This window comes from Lissotriton vulgaris, chromosome 8 (genome assembly GCF_964263255.1).
Source record: "Lissotriton vulgaris chromosome 8, aLisVul1.2, whole genome shotgun sequence".
Lineage (NCBI taxonomy): Eukaryota > Metazoa > Chordata > Amphibia > Caudata > Salamandridae > Lissotriton > Lissotriton vulgaris.
Genome location: NC_141696.1, coordinates 776,118,300 through 776,142,556, shown reverse-complemented (window position 1 = coordinate 776,142,556; position 24,257 = coordinate 776,118,300).

The following is a 24,257-nucleotide window of genomic DNA, read 5'->3' as shown; positions in this document are numbered from 1 at the left end:
CTAAAGTCTTGGGGTCTGAGTCCCCATATTTATACTAGCAAATCCTTTGTCCTCTGAAGGTAGAGGGTCCTGTACTCAGTCCAAACCAGTTCTGTGCAGTCCTGGAGCATTTTATTGACAATACTTCTTCTTTCCTTTGACAGTGTGGGCCAGGGACATCAGACGCACCACAGGAGGTGGAGCCAGCATTGTGGAAGGCAGGCACAGCCCTATTCAGGTCCCAGGTGCAACTCCTCCCACCCATCTACATACAGATAGCTCCATTAGCCCTGAGCTGACTCACCCGGTCTCCTGGAACCCCCCAGCCCCTGTCACTCAAACTGCAGACAAGGAATACACAACCTAGCAGAGGCAGGCTTGGACAGTTAGGCAAGAAAATACCTACTTTCTAAAAGTGGTATTTTCAAACGCAGAACATTAAAACCAATTTCACTAAAAGATGTTTTTATCATTCTGAGTTCAGGCATACTAAACTCGAATTTATACCTAGTTCCCTGAGTCAGTTGGGATTATAAGATGTAATAATCAAACTGCCCGTTCTGGTCAATGGGAAACAGGTGGCCCTGCAATAGTGAAAAAGGAAAATGGCTGTAATTCACTATCAAGACATGCCACACACATCAGGGCATGTCCAACCTTTTACCTACAATGCACCCTGCCCTGGAGCCTACCATAGGGTTGACTAATATACAGAAAAGGGAAGGTTTAGGGACTGGCAAGTGGGTGCATTTGCCCAGTCAACATGCAGTACCAGACTGCGCACAGGCTCTGCGATGGCAGACCTGAGACATACTTTTACAGGCTGCTTCTATGGGTGGCACAACCAGTGCTTCAAGCCCACCAGCAGCATTAGGTTTACAAGCCCTGGGCACACTCAGTGCACTGTACTACGGTCTGACAAGTAAACCAAACCAGCCAATCCTGGAATCACTACTCCATACATCAATTTACCATAGGGACTGCATATGCACTTTAGCACTGATCAGCAGTGGTAAAGTGCCCAGAGTCTTAAACAGCCAACAACAGGTCAGAATAAATACAGGAGAAAGGCAAAAAGTTGAGGGGTGACCCTGCAAAAAGGGCCAAGTCTAACACAAGCCCTTCCATCCAAAATGCAGAGAAGACCAATCACTACCCTGATGGGCTTCTCTGATTTGGGTGATAGAACATGGACCCTTGCCCGCAACTGCCGGGGCATATTCCAGTTCTATGCCAATCTGAACCTTTTTGGCTCCCACTGTCCATGCTCTCAGGGCCCACCATACTAACCCATGGGGAACCCTTCTCCTCACCAGTGGACACCATCTGTGCAGCACCTAACCTTAGCTTGCTCACAGGTGTTTCCCAACGGATAGACAGCAAGCCACAGTGGAGAGAGCGGGAGGCAGTAGCCCCAGGTGCTTGGTACCCTTTGTCCATTCTTCCTCCTGTAAGGTCAGCTATGACATCCTTACACTGACCTACCAGCCCCGGGCCTGCACCCAGCAGCTGGACAAGAGACTGGGGCGGGCTCTCCCACACCCAGTCCTCATCCTCGGGGCTCTGCACCCTCCCACTTGGAGTGGTACCCACTTTCGGAATTGTCAGGGTGTCTGTGGCAGGTGTGCTGCACAATTCGCCCACCAGTTCTGGGGTTCTATCCTGCAACTGGGCTTCCAGGTCAGAGGGGACACCCTGAACCTGGCCCTCCAACCTAGGGTCTAAACCCTCCAGTTGAACAGGGTCAGAGCCGAGGAATCCCTCCCTCTGCACCCCTTCCAGAGTACTGCACCCTCCCATCACAAGTGGTACCCCTAGAAGACCAACCAGTCAGGGCACTTTACAGTGGTCCCACCCTCCAGGTCAGACAATACCTGAACCTGGCATCCTAACCCAGGGGCCAACCGCTGCGGTTTATCACTTGCCCGGCACACCAGGACTTTATTGGGAGCACATATGCCCTCCCGGAGTGACACATAACTCATGTGTTGTGTTACAGTCTGCCTATCACAGATTTCCCGTCCCCTGTCCATGTGAGAGTGTGTGAATAGCCCCAGGACAGAAGTGGTGTCACCATGGTCACTTCTTGGTGACTCAGCCCTTCTGGCTGGCCCCTGACCCATTGGTGCTTCCACTGAGGACTCTTTCCCCCTTTCACCCCCCACTCTGGACTTCTGCACCCTCCACTTAGGAGTGGCACTGCCAGACACTAGAACTGATGGAGGCCTGCTTACAGACACTCCCAGTTCACCAGACACTAGGGGGTCCCCTTCAACGGGTGACCCATTAGGACAGCCTAGGCTCCCCACCTGGTGTTCCCTTAAAGAACCATCCAGGCTCTGAGACTGCATTTTGGGTACCTTGGGACACGCAGCCCCACACTTACTCCTTCTCCACTGAGACAGGACTGGAGCCCCTACACCCCACCCACTAGTGCAGGACCTAGCTGGGCTACTCTGAACCACTTCCATCACTCTGGGTTGGAAGAAACCTGAGACACTCCCCTCAGGATCACTCCCCAATGCCTCTTCAGACCCTCTAGAATCCACCAAAAGGTCTGCCTCCAATGTGAATTCCCTGGGGTCAGAGAACTCACTCTCCAACATGTGTTGGCAAAGCTCTGGAAAACAGGGTCTTACAATATGCTCTCCCACAATTGGATCACACAGCCCCTACAAGGGTTTACCAAACTATCCTTCACCGCTCCATCCAATGCCTCGCACATTTACTCCACCCCACTCTCTTGAAATTGGCAAGACAGTATCTGACTGTCTCTGTCACTCAACCCACACTCTTCTGGGCAGTGTTCACACTCACATACCAGGACTTCAACCTTGGGGGAACCCCTCCCCCTGCACCTCTCATCTAGAGTCAGTAGAGTGTCCCTCCCACCACTAGGGCCATGAACCCCTGCATCAGTTTCCCATTTACCTCAGAAACACTGCACACTACTGGAGCAACTTCATGTCCTTGAACCTCCTGGTGTATGTTAACCCCCTCCTTCAAGTCAGGCGCCACATCTCTGGGTGTGTGTACTACTCCCTCAGCACTAGAGAATTCAATTTTGCTGCCTCCATCTGAGCTGGATTCCACCTCCAACTCAGCAAAGCTCACTTCCTGAACTACACACAGTTCTTTTTTTTGGGTTGAGACACTCATGGCCTCAATCCTCTTGAGCTCCAAATTAAGCTCCCTCATTCTCAACTCATGCTCAAACTGCATCCTCGTTTCCTCTATTGCCAATTTCCTAGTTTGCAACTCCAATTGTAACTGCCCACTCAACTTGAGCTTGGTCAGCTCCATCTCATGCATCCTTCTCTTCTCCCTGTCATCCAGCTCTTCTGGGGACAGACCCTTGACAGAAACACTGCTCCTGGCTGGTGAAGGTGCTCTCCTCTCCCCTGGACCCAATGGCCCTTCCATCTGCTCCTCTGCATTGTCAGTCCCCTCCTCATTCTCAGGGGTAATCCTTGCTTCGATCCAGGCCCTCAGCGCCTTTTGGTACTCCTCCTTCTTGGAGAGACTGGTTATAGCAACTTTAAATCTCCTGAAGAAGTGCCTCAGCTGTTTCACATTGTAGCATTTTATTTTCTCCTCTTCCCAATCAAAATCAACAGATGCTATGGATGCTGCTTTATCCATGGTGGATAGACTCTGCAGTTCTTGGCAAAAATAGAAAATCCAGGAAAAACAAACTACCAAAAGTATGTGGTTGTGTTTTGGTCTGCCCTCACTAGTAGTGTTCACCAATCACTGTATATGAGTCACAAATGCAAGTCCAGAATCCCCACCGCTGACCACCAATGTTAGATTTGGGGGTCTGTAGATGGCAGAGGTAGGTACCTTTTACCAAATAGGGACCCTTGCGTCTAGTCAGGGTAAGGGGGTACACTCCTAAAATAATCACTGCTCACCCCCTTGGTAGCTTGGCATGAGCAGTTGTAGTATAAAAATGAGTTTTTGACTTAACACAAGACCACAAACAACACTACTGTACTTAAAAATGGTAGAAATAGCTTAGTTCTCTTTAGATGTAAAATGCAACACTTTGAGTTCAATGTACCTTTGGATGCGTAACGCTATACAACAAAAGTGTTGCAGGGAAGGTGATACGTTAGTTCCTTACATGCAAGAACGGTGATGCGTCGGGTCCCTACTGCTGCTGGGGATGCGTTGATTTCTTACTGCGCTTCCGTGGTGATACGACCTGCTGCGCCGTGATGCAATGAAGATCCGGTACAATGAAACAAAATGGCATCTTCTTCTCGATGCGACAACGATGCGTGCACGCCGACGGCCGTGCGGCGACTCAACGATTTTTCTGAGCCATGACAGGCCCTGCGACGCGCTTCTCCGGTGATGCAATGGCGTCTGCTGTGACGGCGACACTTTTCTCCGGTGATGCAAGGCGCTTCGGGTGATGTGATGGCGACAGCGGCAGCACACTTCACCGGTGATGTGACGGCGTCTGCTGCAACAGGGTCACTCTTCTCCGGTGATACGGCGACAAAGGCTGCGGCGGCGACACGCTTCTTTGTCTGGAGTCGCGCTTCCAGCTCCCAGCAACAGGCAGTCTCTCCGAAGGCCCAGCTCAACAGCAGGCACTTCAATTCCCAGCAAGAGAAGGCAGGGGAGCTGGTTGGTCTAGTCTGTTGTCCCTGAGTCTTCAGCAGGAGGCAAACTCTATCTCAAGCCCTTGGAGATTCTTTACAAGTTGATTTGAAAGTTGCACAAAGTCCTTTCCTCTTTCTTTGGCAGTCAGGCAACCACTGCAGGCCAATCCTCTAAACAGCACTCAGCTTAGGATATGTTCCTCCTCGGTTTCTCTGGTTCCTCTCCTCAGCAAAGGTTCTTCTTGTTTCCCAAAAGTGATCTAAAGTCTTGGGGTCTGGGTCCCCATATTTATACTAGAAACTCCTTTGTCCTCTGAAGCCAGAGGGTCCTGTACCCAGTCCAAACTAGTTATGTGTAGTCCTGGAGCACTTTGTTGACAAGACTTCTTTCCTTTGACAGTGTGGGCCAGGGACATCAGACGCACCACAGGAGGTGGAGCCAGCATTGTGGAAGGCAGGCACAGCCTTATACAGGTCCCAGGTACAATTCCTCCTACCCATCTACATCCTGATAGCTCTATTGAGCCCTGTGCTGCCCCGCCCTGTCTCCTGGAATCCCCCAGCCACTGTCACTCAAACTCCAGACAAGGAATACACGACCTAGCAGAGGCAGGCTTGGACAGTTAGACAAGAAAATACCTACTTTCTAAAAGCGGTATTTTCAGATTGGTAAAACCAACTTCAGTAAAATATGTATTTTATCATTCTGAGTTCAGGCATACTAAACTCGAATTTCTACCTAGTTCCCTGAGTCAGTCGGGATTAAAAGATGTAATAATCAAACTGCCCATTCTGGCCTATGGGGAACGAGAAGCCTTGTAATAGTGAATAACGAAAATGGCTGTAATTCACGATCAGGACATGCGGCACACATCAGAGCATGTCCTACCATTTACCTACAATGCACCCTGCCCTGGGGCCTACTATAATGGTTGACTAATATGCAGAAAAGGAAATGTTTAGGGACTGGCAAGTTCATGCACTTGCCCAGTCAACATGGCAGTACTAGACTGCACACAGGCTCTGCGATGGCAGACCTGAGACACACTTTTACAGGCTGCTTCTGTGGGTGGCACAACCATTGCTGCAAGCCCACCTGGAGCATTTGGTTTACAAACCCTGGGCCCACTCAGTGCACTGTTCTAAGGTCTGACAAGGAAACCAAACCAGCCAATCATGGAATCACTAATCCATACATCAATTTACCATAGGGAGAGCATATGCACTTTAGCACTGATCAGCAGTGGTAAAGTGCCCAGAGTCATAAAACAGCCAACAACAGGTCAGAAAAAATACAGGAGGAAGGCAAAAAGTTCAGGGATGACCCTGCAAAAAGGGCCAAGTCCACCACTGCCCTGTTGCCTGCTGTTCTCCTGCCTGGGTGAGCACTGGATCTGGATCACTTGAACCAAGAGTGACTCCAAGGGCTAGCTGTCTTTCTTCCCGACCTAAAGCCTCAGGGACATACAAGACTCACAACACACCTGCCGCTGCACCTGGATTTTGTCATCTGTGGTCTTGACCTGCCAAGTGGTGCCCCACCTCAGTCCTAGACCCTTGAAAGTGAGGTTCCTATGAAACAAAAAAATCCTCTGTTGAACCAGTGCCCGTGTCGCATGATCAGTACTGCCTCATCACCTCTACTGCCTGAATCGACCTGCTGCATCACCTTCGGAACAAACACTGTGTGACACTCTTCTCGGCTCAAGGTTTTCGCATCTCCAAAAATGGCAGCATTGATGTCAAGGCAGATGCCACAAACAGTGCACCAAAGACCCTGCACTCATCAGAGCTGATGCATCACCACGGCTGCACGGAGCAGGGCCAGCGCATCGCTGCCACTGCTAGGATCTACCACGAGACATATTGCTTCAACATTGACGCATCACTTCAGCTGCATCCAGCATTCTCATTGTTGACAGGATCTGCAAAGTAACCTGGACTATGGTAAGTTTGCTCAGTGGGCCCAATCTGGTCCCTGTAGCTGGCCTGCACTCCATTGCGGTCAACCTGAACATTTAACTTTTCTTGGTCCAGTGCGACCAGATGTCCCATGTCGGATCTTAGTGCTTTTTATTGCTATTTTCACTTTTGTTGGAAATTAGGTTTCTGGTTGGCAGAGGTATGCACCCTGCCCAAGCAGGAGTCACAATCATAGTCAGGGTCTCTTACAACCTACCCTAAATTATCCTGTGCTCACCCTCTGGTACCTTTACACAGAGCAATCAGGCTTAAGTGAAGAGGCACAGTGTAATGTATTTGTGCAACACATCAAACAATAATGCAGTGGAAACACCACATGAATATCTCCACACCAATTTAAAAAAAGAGAATATTTTATAAATAAAACAAGGACAGAATGACAAAAACCCAATCAGTAGAAGTCGAGATATGAATTTATAAAGATTATATTCAAAAATAGCACTTTGAAGTAGTAAGCGCTTAAAGAGTTAATGGGTCGCGATGGACCGGGACAAAGTCAAGAGTGCAGGTCGACCACGAAGGAGTGCAGGCCGGATACGAGATCCATGCAGGGCTCGATGATCACAAGTAGCTTGATCCTGGTCAAACACGAGATTCAGGGTTAAGCCGAGTAATGAGTCGGGGATCCCGCATGCAGTTGTGGTGATGCATCGTATTTCTCCACGCAATGGCGATGATGTTTCAATTCTATGAGTGATGTGCCTGGTCCAAAGTGCAGCAGTTCCAAATGCAATGCACTGGGTTTCTTCACACCATAGAGGTGGTGCTTCGATCTTTTCCATGTAGTGGTGGCGATGCATTGTTTCTCAAGTGGTGGTTTAGAAGGCAATGCGGCGGTTCCAACTGCAGTGTGTTGCTCTGGTTCCTCCAAAGGTGGCAATGCTTTGATTCCAATCTGCGCAACGGTGTCAAAACTTGGGTTCTGGCAAATGCAGCACTTCCAAGAGCCCAGGACTGGGGTGACACCATTTGGCAGAGGAAGACTTGCAGCAATAAAAGTCTATGTGCTCTTTGTAGGTTGAATAGAAGTGTTTGATGTAACTGAGACCAGAACAGAAGACAAGCCAACAAGCCCTTGAGATACTTAGGTTCTGGGATGTAGAGATTCATATCTGGTGCTTTTTACTCACAGGCAAGAGGGCTGCAGGCAGCAGACAAGCACAACCCAGCAGTCCAGCAGAGTGGCATTCCCTACAGCATCAAAGTAGTCCTTCTTCCTGGTACAATGTCCTCGTTCCAGAACTGTTCTGAGTTAATGGTGTCAGAGGTGCAGTACTTATACCCAGCTGGGCCTTTGAATTGTGGAAGACTTCAGAGAGATGACTTTGAAGTGCACAAGTCCCTGTCTTTCCTGCTCTGGTTCCAAATTCACTACAGGTGGGGATTAGGCCAAGACACGGCCCTTTCAGATGTGAGTGTCAGCTATCCCTTCCGTCCTGCACAGGGTGGCTCATTAGGATGTTGATGGCCCATCAGTGATACCTAGGTTCCCTTTGTTAGTGACTGCCTAGAGGAAATGCACAACACCAGCTGTCTCTCACCCCAGACGTGTATTCAGCGACAGGCAAAGGTACCAAATGGTAACAGTAAGAAAATGCCACCTTACTAAAAGTGGCATTTTCAGACTCATAATTTAAAATCCAACTTCACCATGCGTTGTGTTTTTAAATTGTGTTTCTAGAGACACTATCTTAGGGTCCCATCTCTTCCCAATTAGAAATTACACTTACAACATGTAATAAGGCAACCCCAATGTTATCCTATGGGAGAGATAGGCCTTGCAGCAGTGAAAAACGAATTTAAGAGCATTTCACTACCAGGACATGCAAAACTTAAAAGTATATGTTCTACTTGTTAAGTACACTGCATCCTGCCCATGATGTCCAGGGCCTACCTTAGGGGTGACCTATGTGTAATAAAAAGGAAGGTTTGGGCTCAGCAAGTGGGTTAACTTGCCAGGTAGATATGGTAGTTTAAAACTGTACACACAGGCTCTACATTGGCAGGCCTGGGACATGCTTAAAGGGCTACTTAAGTGGATGGCACAATGATTGCTGCAGGCCCACTAGTAGCGTTTAATTTACATGCCCTGGACACATGTAGAATACAATAAACAAATTACTACTGACACCATGAATACAAAAAATAAATTCTTTTCCCAAGCTATTTTTTAATTAACGTTGGGTTGCATGTATCCCATATTTACTTCTTTTTACTTTTTGAACAGTTGCAAAACAACAAGGCCCATCGACAGGACCCCGTACAAGACCACAAATCGAACTATTTTGTTCAGACAAGGTGCAGTGTGCCCGTGAATTATATACAGTGCAGTATTGAATACTCAAGTATTATATACATTACACAAGTGAAACAAATATATACATTAAAACGAAAGGTACAAAAACACTGAAAACTTCATGTTCGGAAGAGGAAAAGTCCTATTATTTTTTGTATATGTATCAAGGCAGTGTATTATATTGAACTGTCCTCGAATTTATCTGAATTTTTTTCTTTGCCAAGTGGGAGGTCTTGGGGAGTTTTTTCCGAGCACGAAATAAACACTGTTTGTTTTAAAGATAGTTTGGTCCAATAAAGGACCCAGTTCCATTTCGGCTCGGTTGAGAACCTCTCATCAAAGCACCAATGCGTTTCGACCTTCTTGTTGGCACGTTTTATGTGAAGGTCTTCATCAGGGAGAATGTGTTATCCACACCAGGACTTGTGTACCTTGCTTTTTCTTGTGGTGACGCCTGGAATACTCAGGTGAGGGAAAACTCTTGCTGGCTCCTGTGTGTACTCACTACACCAGAAGAATTAAAAAAAGTGGTGGGAGACACCAAAAGGAAGGGTAGATTTGTCTATACATGAGGCAGATGGGAGTCACATGGTTGTACTTTTCTGCTCTATGCCATTCCTTCTACATGAGTGAGAAAGCGCTAAACCATAAATAACCATTTTTAACAGCTCATTCAAGCAAAGACTTGTGTTAAATTGTTAAAGGTTTGGTGGTAATGTATGATAATAAACATATTTACAAATTTTTGCATTCAAGACATTTTCCTGTTTCTGTTTCTGAAAACAATCATGCCTCACCAGTGGAAAGAATTGATAGCAGAGTGAGGTTTAGCCCTGGTCTCCATGGATGTTTCTGACACCCTTTTCAGGCCCCAGAACAATGGCTCAATTGAGGGCAAAACAGAAGCAGAGAAGACACCTTAGTTTGACCTCACAAAGAAGGCAGGAAGGATGTTGTGCCGAGATGAAAGCCCTTTCTTCAGTAAAGGGAAGAGGAGAAAACCTACTTTGCAAGGCAGTATTTATCATTAGTGAAGCAGGTGCAGTGACACAGGGACACAGTGGTCAGAGGGGCTCACAGCATCACAATTATGTCTGGCTCACGTTAAGAAAAGCACATGGGGATTAGTCTCCTTACTAGTAATAGGGCAGAGGGCACTTTTGCAGAAAAAGGACAAAATATAGGAGCTTTTTTTCTTGAAAATATGAAAGAGCCTGTTTCAACATTGGTGTAATGATCAGTGTTAGAACTGGCTACTTCTGGTTGGCTAAGGCTGACGCCAAAGCTAGGCAGAAACCACCATTCTTGTCAGGGCAAGGGAGTCACACGCCAAGATAACCCCTGCTCACCCCCTTGGTAGCTTGGCACGAGCAGTAAGGCTAAACTCGGAGGCAATGTGTAAAGCATTTGCGCCAGCACACAACAGCAACAACATACTAGGCACACCAGAAAAGGAACTCCACACAAGGTTATTATAAAATAACTTTTGTATTGTAAAAACACATCAGATAGTATCACACAAAATACATGGTGCCAACTGGCGCGGGCAATATTCACAAGGGATTATGTACAGGACAGGGCCACATGGGCCACTGTCAGAATCAGAAATAGCACTTTTAGAATAAAGAATAATAAAGAATAAAAATCATAGTAGCACAAATTAGCAACTATGGCACACAATCAGTAACCACTGGTAACAGGAACCAGGACCTCACTAGGACCACCTGTACTAAAAGAACAACCACCTAAGAATAAAATACATTTAGGGGTATAAACAAGAACACATTACCCATGATGCATGAAACACATTCAGAGGAGTAGTAAAGGAAAAACACATGATGTCTAAAAACATTCAGAGGTGTAAGACAAGGGAAACACATGATGCATAAACCTACACATTCATCGGTGTTCAGAACAAAGCACATGATGCAATAAAATACATTCAGAGGTGCAGCGCAAGAAGACACATGATGCCTAAAACATTCAGAGGTGCAGCGCAGGGAAAAGGAAGACACATGATGCCTAAAAACATTCAGAGGTGCCAGAACAATACAATAGCGCAAAAATCACATGATGCCTAAAAACATTCAGAGGTGCAGGAATAACACATGATGCAAGAAAACACATTCAGAGGTGCAATAACCATACAATTGCGCAAAACTTACATAAGCCACCACCTGTGGCAGTCCCTAGGCCAACTGGCCTTGTTGGGGCTATGACGCCCTGTGTCCAAATGTCAGTGCGCGCTGCCAGGCAGCTCCAGTCAAAAGTAAAAACCTAAACGTGGCACGTGCCCACTACTTGCTGGGCACCTGAGAACATCCCAAAACCTAAACGGTGCAGCTGTCCACTAATTGCTGGGCAGCTGTGAGTCCAAACTGCGAGAGGGTCCTCACTGACCCTTAGAACAAAAGCTGCGCCAAACTGCTGGAGCCACACAGGCTCTTAAGACATCATGGGGCGAGGGAGCCATCTAGCTCCTTAGGGTGATCATGCTCTTGAGCCACTCAGGCTCTTTTAAACAAATATGGCCCCTCTGAGCCACACAGGCTCTCTAAACAATGATGCCCCCACGTTGGAGCCTCCTCAGGGCTCTACATTACTCTTGCCCCGTCATTGGAGCCTTGTAGGGCTCAAAACAAACAATGCCCCCGGAGCCCCTCAGGGCTCTAAATTGCAAATGCCCCCGTGACGTTGGAGCGGCCCTCTGCCAACTGGGGCAGCTCTGAGAACAGAAATAAAGACGCCCCCGCATTCACCGGGACCTCGCTGGTGCTGCACTCGGCGGCAGCTCTGGCAGAAGCCCGGGGCTCTCCCTTCACTCTGGAGCCCCGGCAGGACACGGCCGGCTGCTTCCTCCTTCTCTCCTTCTCCGGGGCTTCAGGCGAGCAGCGCGAGGGGGCAGGCACCGGCATTGTGCCTCCCGCCCCCCTCGTAGGATGACAGGCTGCACGTCTTCTCCCGGGGCTCCCTCCAGCACATGGGAGCCCCGACGACCACACTTCCTCTTCTGCAGATGCGGTAGGGCTCCCTCAGCTCACGGGAGCCCTGCCGACCAGCCCCCATCCTCCTTCTTGCGGGCAGCATCTCCGGTCTCCCTCACGACACGGGAGACCGTCAAGGCAGACAATGGCTTCCCCCAGGCAGGGGGAAGCGGAAAACACGTCCTCCCTGCCCCGCCCACAACCAGGCGGCGGGCCGGACATCTTCTTCCGGTGTTTCCTCCGGGTTGTGGCTGTGACCAAACGGGCACAGAGAGGGGTAAGCACCCTCGAGGAGCATCCAAAACGCAGAAGCGAGGTGGGCACTCGCCAAACAATCAAATAAACGGGGTGGCACCTGCAACAAAGCAAATAGCGATATCGGGCATGAAGCAGGGTGACACCTGCAATTCCACACGCAAAATGCGGGCGGAGGAACGCTCCAATGAAGCAAAATGCGCTCCCAAGCGCCACAAAAGACAAATCAAGCACTCCCAAGCGTCAGTAGGCAAAAGAAGGCCTCTGGCTCAAACAAAGCACTCCCCCAGTGCCACCAGCAAAGTCCAGCAGCAAAGGGAAGCAAAGGGGACCCAGAAAAAAGTCTCCAGAGTTCAAGATAGGTCCATCAGGTATCCAGGGCAAAACAAAGTCCCCCAGAAGTCCTCCAGGCATCCAGGGGCTGGGCAGGGCCCAAGCAGCAGCACGCCTCTGGCAAGATTCAAGTCAGAAACAAGAACAAATTGGAAGGGGACCCAGCCCCTTCTTATACAGAGAAAAGTCTTTGAAGTCTTTGTGCAGGCAGTGTGAGAACCAGCTAGAACTGGTTTTAGGGAACTCTCTTCAGTGTCAGGGACAGAGGTGACAGTCGCCCAGCGGGAGGTGGAGCCAGCATTGTGGTCAGGCAGGCACAGCCCAAGTCACTCCCAGGTGCCATCTCCTCCCACTTCCCTGGCAGCAGATGCAGCCTTTCATCCACGGGCTGACTCAGACAACCTCCCAGGGTACCCCAGCCCCTGTCACCTTCAAACCAGACAGTCAATCCACAAGCAGGCCCAGGCACTCCTGGACCAGGCTCACCAGCCAATCACACGCCAGACACAAATTACACAAATATGCCAACTTCTAAAAGTGGCACTTCTACACTAGACACAGTCATGCCGCATATACCATTACGCAGCATTCAATCTCGCGAGTTCGCACATATCAAACTCGCCCCTGCACTCCCCACACATCAGGAACTACCATGGGCATACATATTCCCCATTCATTCATATGGGAGGGCAGGTCACTCACCACACACACACACAGAGCTCAAGCACTTTACAATGTACCACAGTGAAAAAGTGCGCAGAGGCCTAAAATCACCAACACCAGGTAACAGAAACAGGCTAGGGAAAAGCAAAAAGTCTCGGGGTGAACCTGCCAAAAGGGCCGGGTCCAACAATCAGGAATAGTGAGGAAGGGATGGAAGAGGCTACTAGGAGCCTCTGTTATCATTAGTGTACAGGGTGCAGTTGCCTTGGGGCCCAGGAGTGTAAGGGGTTCACAACACTCCAATTACGGGGAGTGGAGCAGTATTTTTGGGTCAATTACTGGTCTTTCTTGATGCTGTTTTATAACTCTCAACTTAAAGGCCTCATTATGATGGGGCTCGGAAAGCCTCCAACCACAGTTCGGAGGCTTTCCGATCTTCAGTGCAGTTTCAAAACCAAGAGCCTCATTACAATGGAGCTGTCAGTTTTGTAACCGGCCGGAGATTTTGGCTGGCTTTCAATAGGCTCAAGGAGCTGGCCTGCCAGTTGGAACCGGCACATAATACCTATGGACGGCGTTTTACGCTGTCCGTATTACGATATTGGTTTCCTGCAGGGTTTCAATGCATGGCTTTCCAAAAAAGACACCCTGTTGGAAAGCAACTTTTTGGACCCCTAGCAAGGCCCCCTTCAGCCAGCAGCCTCAGGTTGGGGGCCAAAGGGGGCACCTGTGGAGCCCCTCCTGGTCATCCCTTCAACGTGTGGCAGGCACCAAGAGGTGCTTGCCACATGGTGCAGGAATTGACACAAACTCCTTTTTCTGTATCCGAGCTTGTGCTGCGGCACGTTTCCGACCGCAGCACAAGCTCCTATACAGAAAAGGGAGCTTGCAACTGCTCCATGTGCTGTCGCATCTAAATTGAGCGGTAGGGACCTCGGTCGGACCTGTATCAGCAACGGTGTCGGGAGACAGCAAGTCCGCCCGACATCGAAATATGGCCCTTAGTGTGGTTTATGAGCTACATAAAACGTACCCCTAAAATTATCTCATAAGCCCCGATCCCTGCACTCCGCCCTGTCCTTCCCACTCCCCCTATACTTGCCATAATGGTCGGAAGGGGGTCCCTACTGCCTAACATTTTGCATATGGGGCGCTCAGAGCAAAAATGTTTGAAGACCATTGTACTACATTCTTCTGGAAGGAAGCATAGCACACATGCTCAGTATAATTCTCTTTTTTTTATTGAGCAGAGTAGAGAACAAAAATATAACATAGCATTGGTCGTCAGGGAGCAACAGCACTCATATTTCCAAATTTGATGCACATATATGATATATACATTTACATATATATGATATATACAATTAGGAACTGGAACCCTTCAGAGCAAAATATACACATCCTCAAATAAAATGAAATAGAGAGTCCGGAACACCCTATGCTCATAAGCGTCAAGGAAGCAATTAATTACACCTTCCACATCTTAAACTACCCTAAAGTGGCTTGTGCCAGGAGATCATCAAGAATACGAGTAAAACCAGTTGGTTCATCAGTAGCTTTTTTTCGTTTACAGAATCTTGGCATTATTACTACAGTACAAAACTCCCCCCCCCTTATTTTGGGGTTTAAAGTGCAATGCATTAAAGTGCTTAATTTTCTAAAGTGCAAATGTGCTAAAGTGCTAAGATTCCGTAATACAGCCAAATTGTCAAAGAACTTCCAAACCACTGCAAACCTTTTTGTTGCACCAACTCGTTTAGCATATGCTTCCTCAAATCTCCTTCTTCTTGCCATTTTATTTACCCATTTAGGGTGAGATGGAATCCCTTCCGACCTCCAATTTTGGAGAATTAATGAGCGTGCTACTGTAGAGCAGATTGATATATACGTCTCTTCAGCTTTGGTCAAATCTGTCCTCTTTAGAGAGTCCAAAAAGAGGCAATTCTGTCTCAGGGTTGATCTTTTTTTTAATTGACTGGCTCATTGCTAAAAAAATGTTTTCCCAAAAGGTCTCAAGCTTCGGGCATGTACAAAATGTATTAGTCCAATCTCCCTCGCCTTGGGAGAGACATCTACAGCATTTATTATCCACTTCCGGATGACATTTGTTTAGCTATTTCAGAGTATAATAAGCCAGCCATTGTGACAAGAAGGCCATCCTTTTAAAATTAGCTGCTCTCAGGGCCATGCTTTCTAGTTGGGCAAGAGCCTGCCATTCCTGATAAGAGAAGGAACAATTTGTCTCCCAAGTTATTTCCCCCAAGAATTCATCTACCAAGGGAAGTGCCTTGTACTTCATAATTAAGGAATACCAATTTTCCACTCCCTTCAATTTTACTTTAAATAAAGCATTAGCCAGGGCAGTTGGAGCCGCGTTTAACAGGAAAATATATTTTTTAATAAAGTTTGTGATCTGTATATATTCCAAAAACCCTGGCCTAATTCGGTTCCCTGCCCTACATAGTAATCCTTCCCAGGGAATCACTGTATTACCAATGAGAAACTGGCCCAGATTCTCAAAGTCAATATCTTTCCATCTCCTAACATGGCTTGAATGAATATGCAGGCAAAACCCCCTACATTCATCCAGTTTCAAAAAGGCAAACCTGGACGCATTTGCCTGTTTAAACAACAACTGGAGTCGGTTGGCGTAGTCACGAACAGTCTTATATCGGGACTTTTACGGTAGTTTAGACATTTTTAACAATACTGGGATTTGATTGCCAGCCTCAACAATCATTCTTTAAAAAAAATATGTGTCCATCTGGTCATTAGGTTCCAACAGGCATGCCGTAAGATCTAATAACGCAGCCTCGTAGTATGTGCTGATATTTGGTAGGGCTAACCCCCCTTGATTTGACTCTAATTGTAGTATGGGCAATATAACCCTTGACGCCTTTTTATTCCAAACAAATTACCTAAACATAGAGTCGATTTCCTTGAAATATTTAGCATTAATTTTTAAGGGTACATTAGCAAACAAAAATATTAATAGTGGAAGAATTGACATTTTTAGGAGTGCTACACGACCAATCAATGTCAAAGGCAGAAGGGACCATTTGTCTAATAGGGTTTTAATTTTAATTTGCCCAGCTACATAGTTCAGATTGAATAATTCATCTATGTGGCACGAGACGCTAATACCCAAGTATCGTATTGCCTCTTGGTTCAGGCCCTGAGTTCTTAAAATGGTGGGTTAGCAGTCACCATTCGAGTTAAATAATAACATCTCCGTTTTCTTTCGGTTTATTTTATAGCCTCCTATTTGTTCATATTTGCTAAATTCTAAAAGAGCTTCTTCAAAGACCTGTTTTCTCAGGCAAAGGTACATAATTATATTGTCTGGAAATAATTTTAACTTTGACATCCCTTCGCATGGAGCTCTAATAAGGGGATTTCCACTAATTCTTACAGCAAGGGTTCAATGTAAAAAGTAAATAGAAGAGGTGACATTGGACACCCTTGTCTAGTACCGCGGTTTATTTCCACGGTTCCTACTTTGTGGCCATTCACTATCACCCGGCCTTGAGCACCTTGGTAAATATTTTTCAGCATATTTAAAACTAGAGCCGGAATACCAAATTTACCTAGACCAAAAAAAAGTGTGTCCCAATTTACCAGGTCAAATGCTTTTTCGGCATCGACCATTGTAATGAGCGTGGGTATTTTATTGTTTGTTACATAATCAAGAGCTTGAATTAGAAATCGAGTATTTGTAGACATGTACCTCCCTGCTACAAACCCAGTTTGGGCACAGTGAATAAGCTCCTGGGCAATAGGCGTAAAGCGTTGTGCCCAGATTTTCATTAGTATTTTAAAATCTGCATTGAGAAGACTAATAGGCCTATATGAGTTAATATCTGTGCCATTTTTACCCTTTTTAACAAAACTGACCAATATAGATTCCTTAAAACTTGGAGGAATACAGCCTCCTTGGGTGATGTTGTTAAAAAGATTTACCAGCTCATTTGAGAAAGTTTTATAAAACTCTATAGGAAGGCCGTCAGCACCGCAGGCTTTTGCTCCTGATACAGACTTAATAACACCTATAATTTCTTCTTCAGAGATGTCTAGCAGGAGCTGTTCCGCCGTAGGCCCTGAAAGAGTAGGAAGCTCGATTCCATCATACTATTTGCTGATTTGACTTGCTCCAGCTGTATATCTAGTTGTAGATAATTGGGAGTAATGATCTAAAAAGACTTGAGCTATCTCCTCTTTGCTGGTTACAGACAATCTAGTTTTGGGGTCTGTAATTTTTGTAATGGTGGATGCCTCTTGTTTGGTTTTCGTGCTACCAGAGAGCAGCTTGCCAACCATCTGACAATCTTCATATACGTGCTGTAGATAGGTTCTGGAGCTGGCAATCTCTTCCAGAGTAAAGAACTCATTCAACTCATATTTGGCCCTGTCTAGCTTTGGTTTAGTGTCCCCTATACCTGCAGATTGTGCATATTTGATTTTTGTTGCTTCTACTACGGCCTGCTGGAGTTTTAAAATGTACTCTTTCCTTGATTTAACTAAAGAGGCAGGTGGTGCAATCATTCGCCCACGAAGGGCAGCCTTAAATGCCCCCCAAACTGAGAAAATTTCTGCCGTATTCAGGTTAATCTTTAAAAAAATCAATGATCCAATCTTTTGTATCAGCTACCCATTGATGGTCTAGCAAAAGGAGCCGATCCATCTGCCACTTGGATCTTGTCCTCATGTTGAACCCAATTTCTATACTAAGTTTAATGAGAGAATGGTCAGAGAATGGATTAATATCTATATCTCAGGTTGTACATCCCAGGGATTGTGATATTAAGAAAAAATCAATTCGAGAGGCCTTATGGAATTGATCCAAATAGCAGGAGAATTCCAATTTAGATGGATTGGCAACACGCCAAAGATCCAGCAAAATATGCTCCTGTTTTAAAGCCTCAATCACCTTTTTAGTTTTTGGTTTGAGCTATTTTTTTTTTATTCGAGGTATCTTTCTTTAAATCCTGAATAAAATTAAAATCCCCTCCAATATTTAATTTCCCGGGTACCCCCTTTAATAATTCACTAATTTTGCACAGGGCAGTAGTTTCATCCACAATGGGGCCGTGGTAGTTGATGAAATGCAATATCGTACCATTTAATTTAGCTTCCACCCATACCTATCTTCCCTGAGGATCTCTCTTCACTTGGCCAAACTCCCATGGCAGACCCCTACAGAAATACATTTCTACTCCTGCCCCTTATTCCAATCAAGGCCCTGCTACTGCATATTGTACAACTGCTTTCTCCCCCTCAAACCCTTCCCTCCACCCTAATGTGGTCTCTTCTGGTCCCCAAACCACATTTCCCCCTTTCCACTTGTGGGGTGCCCTGGTCCTGCACCCTAGGTGAGCACCCTACACCCAAACCAAGAACAGACCTGTGGATAAGAGTTCAAACTTAATACATATTCGTAAATCCAGTCAAAACAATGTAATCTCATAGTAGAAATATCTCTCAGCAATTCCTGAGCTTCTTCTACCCATGAGAGCATATGGAATTTGCCTTTAGCCAACACCCTTAACTTTGATTGCTGAGCAATGGATGACCGAGCCCCTTGTGCTTTACATAAAAACAGGAGCTTGACAAATTCCTTGCGTCTATGGGCTGCCGTTGCTGACATGTCCGAGAAAATCTGACATTTGGTGCCCTCGTCCATAACAAATTGTTTCTGCTGAATTGCTTTAGTTAACTCGTCTTCTTTGATTCTATAATCTGCAAAATTAATTAGAATTGTATGAGGGTATTTGGAATTCGGGATAGGATGTGCCGGGACCCGATGTGCCCTGGTTATTGTAAGATCCCTCGAGAAGTCTGGAAGTACTTTTTGCTTGATAAATGTTTCAACCCAGCGAAGGGATTTGGTACCATCCTTCCCTTTGGGCACTCCCATGATATGAAGATTTGAGCTGCGTGAGTGGTTTTCCAACTCCTCCACTTTAGATTCTAAGGCGATCTTTTCCGCTGTCACCTCATTGATCTTCTGTATTGTAAAGCACATCTGATCTTCCAATTGAGTTATTCTTGACTCCGCCTCCTCTGCCTTGCGGGAGTTCCAGAGATTGATTCCTCAATTTTCTCAAGTCTGAGATGGAGAACAGCTATCTAATGTGCCTGGGACATTTTCATTTCCCGGATCTCCTCAAATATAAGATTAAGCAAATTTTTCACTTCCATCTGCTGTGAGTTGACCATAGGGGATGGAAAATTTTGATTTTCTTGTGACTTCTCTTGCGAGTTTTTATTCCCATTCTTGCTCGACTTGCCTTTCTCCAGATATAGGTCTGACTGATCCTGTATTCGCTGTGGGCTTTCTTGCTGTTGTTCTGGGCTATTTATTGCCACCAAGGGTTGAAGTGGCAAATCTACTCCGGCAGTTTTGTTTACTGGGAGGGATGGTATATTCTCTTTTCTTCGATTAGCTGGGGCAGAAGGTGTCGAAGCTAGAGGCGAATCCTCAGCAGGTAGGGAGATATGTAGCCTTGCAAGGGAATCAGATGTTACAGATTCATCTGGTGTAGCAGGACGGATTGCGGTTACCAGTGAAGAAGATGGAATTCCGGGGGACTTTGTAAGCTGAGAGCTCTTTTTGGCCAATAAAGGAAAGTCTTTGCTATTTTTTTACTCAGCCTTGTTGCTAGCTGGTATGAGAGATTCGCTAGGTCGCTCTTGTACTCCATCATGTACTCCATTGGTCACATTTAAGGGTCTCAAACAGAGAAAAAGAAATGAGCTACAGTCTCTAGTGTTTCTTCCGTATTTTCTTTTTTTTTTTCTCTTTCCTCCCTCTTTTCCCCGGTACCTGGCTGTGCATAGCTCTATTCAGCGCCTGATGGCCATCTCTTTCCAGTCAGCTCTGACCTTTCCTACCGGTTGAAAGCAGCGTGATATCCTTGCTGGTTTTCTTCTTATGCTAAGACAATCTTTGCTTCACTCGACCGCGCTCACGATCGCACCTGACAGCGTACGCAAGAAGCTGACTTGGCCTCCCAGAGACTGGCGAACATTCGCAAGACCCTTATCCCCGGTGCAGCTCGTGTTCTTGGCGTTCTTTACTCTCCGCCATTACTGCTTCAGCTCCAAAACAGTCTTTCCCTCTGGGCGGCAAAGTCTTGCACACCTGAGCTACGGAGAGGTGGGAATCTCCATAGCCAGCCGTGAATCTGATTTCCAGATGCTCAGTATAATTCTATCAACTGCTTATCATTGCTCTAAATCAGCGTTTCCCAAGCTGTGGTCCGCAGTCCCCCAGGGGTCCGTGAGACATTCCCAGGGGGTCCACAGGGGGCACAGCAGCTGGGGAAATGAGCGGACCAGAAGGCAAAAGGGGCACAAAAACAAAGGGAAAAAAACGATTGGCACAGAAGGCAGAAGGGCACAAAAAAACGAGCGGAACAGAGGGCAAAAGGGCACAAAAAAAGAGAGAAAAACGAAGTGGAACCGAGGGCAGAAAGGCACAAAAAATGAGGGAAAAACGAGTGGAACAGAGGGCAGAAAGGCACGAAAAACGAGTGGAACAAAGGGCAGAAAGGCACGAAAAACGAGTGGAATAGAGGGCAGAAAGGCACGAAAACTATTGGAATAGAGGGCAGAAGGGCACAAAAAAACGAGTGGGACAGAGGGCAGAAAGGCACAAAAAACAAGGGAAAAACGAGTGGAACAGAGGCCAGAAAGGCACAAAAAATGAGTGGAACAGAGGGCAGAAAGGCATAAAAAACTAGGGAAAAATGAGTGGAATAGAAGGCAAAAGGGGCACAAAAACGAGGGAAAAACGAGTGACACAGAGGGCAGACGGGCACAAAAAACGGATGGCACAGAGGCAAAATACAGAATACAGAAATATAGGGGCAGCTAAGAACAGAAGGCAGAATGGGCAGGGAGGCACGGGGGCAGCGAGGGGAACAGAAGGGAAAACTGGGCAGAGACACAGGGCAGCGAAGGGTACAGAAGGAAAGACCGGGCAGAGAGAGCATGGGGACAGCGAGGGGAACAAAGGGAAGAAAGTGGGGCACGGACAGTGCTTTAAATGCAGCAAAAAAAGTGCAGGTACTCACCAAATTGGGCTATGACTAAAGGGGCGGGGCGAGGAGGCGGGTTTCAGGGTGGGGCTACTGACCAACATCTATGGGAATCGGTGTGGTATGTAACAGGTGGTGTATAGTGTGGTAGCGCACTGTCATTCAGAGACAGGTGAAAGACACTGTCAGACCCCAGTGGCAGGCAGGCTACGAGTTGAAAATGGCCCATCTGGTGTCCTGGGTTTTCAGCATAGCTGTATGGATGGGAGGCCCGACTGCTGGAATCTGCTTCCTGGGTTGGCGCTGGATGTAGGAATCCAGTCCTGGGCCCCCTGCCTGGCACTGGAGGGAAACCTGATATTTAGGCGCTGAACCTGGCTTGCTCCTTTTCAATGATCCTCTGCTGTTTTGGCAAAGATGGAAGGCCATTTCAAACAGCCTATTTAAATTGCTTCGATTCCTTCATGCCAAACAGCTATGGGGGGGGGGGGGGGGGGGGGGAGGTGGTGACCACACGTTTTGCTGATGAGAAATAAGGGTCACTGCCCGTGTGAAATGCTAATCATGTGAGCATGCACTGCAGAGTAGAAATGCTGTGCATGCTTTCATGATGACCATTTCATTTCATGAGTACCAGTACTCTGCGTGGGCACGGAAAAGTTCCGGTACTCAGAGGGGGAAAAAAAAGAAGTGCCAGTACTCAGTACCTGTGAGTACCGGCCCATTTGAAGCACTGGGCATGGACCATGTACAGGCAGCGGGGCAAGACAGACAACAGCAGTCACAGACACAACAATGAAAATACAGGCAATACAATAAAAGCAATAAAGCCATATGTGTATAGGTTACCGTTACTTGGCAGGCAGGTAAAAATAGATGCAGCCAGGATCAGCAGTAGGATTTTCGTGCTGCTATCTGATTGCTCACTTTCCACAAGCCCTTGGGTACCACTAAATAATACACTGCTGTATGCATACATGTCCATGCCAATAGACCCAATTCAGGCTGTCTCCCTCTTGAAATTGCCTCTGCTTCAAAAGGTGTTTTTAAAAAGAAATTTAAATTGTACAAATTGCTTGGGAGTCCCCAGCTTCCAGTAGTGATTCAGTGGGGGTCCTCAGGAGTCAAACGTTTGGGAACCACTGCTCTAAATCATCAGGCTGTCTAAGATGTGTGACCTGGCCCAGCCACTACAGATTTTTGACCGAAAACGAACATGCTGGTGTTCTGTCAAATAACCTCCACAGCTGTGCCATATTTCCAACAAAGAGTCCTACTGACAACGTGGTCAAAAAATCATCGTCCCCGGTGGAAATTTTAGCGCACAGAGATGAAGCGCTTAAACAAGCAACGTTTCCCGGATTAGAGCACGTTCCCACACTCTGGTATTTGCAGTCTTGTCTGTCACAACCTCAGGCGCTGGATTCCGACACCGAAAGGAATGGGAACGTTCCATGCGAAAATTCCAATTTGCAAGTCACACATGAACGCTTTAAGCTGCCATTCTCGCCGTCCGTGAATTACTAGGTTGCTTTATTACCTCAACGTGGACATCTCTTTCTCAGAAATCAAGGCCTATATTACAGACCCACACCACGCCACTGCGCCCTGTCATTAGAACACGTTTACTGTCGCCCTCGCACTTGTTAAAAAAGCACGAGCTCTAAAAACACAAAAGTATGGCTGAGAAAATAAAAAATATATATCATGCGCAGCATCAGTTCAGTGATTTACTGCGTGAGGGCAACATAATTTATTTCTTACCGCAGGACGTGAGTAGTTATCTAGATGGTAAAATAGCTCCTTTGGGCTCAGTATCACAAAGCAAGGATCGAGTAAAGGGATCGTGACGTAATTTTATTACACCCTTGACGATACTTCGGAGTAAAGTGGACATTTGTGTTTAGTAGAGACAGAATGCTGCCTATAGTGCTTATCTTAACTGATATAAGCCTTGTTCATGAAACCACAGTCTCTCTGCTAAATCCATTAGGAGTCAGATTGTATCAACCCGAGCACAGGCAATGCTCATTTGTCTACATTTTGTAAAAGGATACATACGATTGTTTAACTGAGCCCCAGGGTCGCAACTGAAGTAGAAACATAAAAAACGTACTACGCCTTCAATAAAACTATCTTCCAGGTCAAATACCTCCGTAATCATGTGGGCCCCTGACAGCCAATGACATCACAGACATCTGCCTTGAATGGAACTTTGAGCTGCCTGTGAGCTATTGCACTGAGGTCAGGAATCTCGAACATTACCGTTAACCCTATGCGCATTTAACCCCAAAGATGTAAATATGTACTAAACATACAGAAAGGACTTGCAAAGCAACCTTACTGACTCATAAACAATGAAATACGGCGAAGATGTCCCACATGAGTCACTTTTACACCGAAGGTACTATACTACAGACATGTTACTGTCCTTGTCACCCTAATGGAGTTTACCGGGATTATCACAAACATTTGTTATAATTTTTATTATATATGTACAAAAAATCACATTTTTATTTCCTCCTAACACGCCCCCTGATTCTTCAGGCTACAGTATCACTCCAGTATTAAGTGGAATAAACAGCTACTGTTCTTGTGAATTTGTGAATCATTTAAACGAAAGTCTACAGTTAGCGGTCTTCATTGGCAAACATATTTTTCATGTTGCACTAAATATTTACCATGACAAGTAGGGCAATCAAAATGACAGTTTTTAACTTCCAGTGAAAGCATTTAATTGGTAAGTGTTGTTTCTTTTTGCTAAACATCATTTCGTTTTTCGTGATCTTTGGTACTACAGTATGAAAAAATACAAACCCAGGGGCAGATTTACAATAACTGGCGCATCCCCAGGGATACGCCAGTTATTGTGCGCCACAGCTCCGCCACCAACGGTGCGCCGCATTTACAATGCGGCGCTCCATGGGGCAAAAACGGCACAGATGCGTGATGCATCTGTGCTGTAAAGATGGCGCATTGCTGGAGTTGCTTCACAAGCGCGACACAGCTCCAGCAAGGCTTAGGGGACCCTATCTGTCAAATGCTGCGTCAAGCCTTACGCCTGCTTCAAGTAGGCGCAGGGTTTTGACGCAGCATTGGCCTAAAAGTGCCT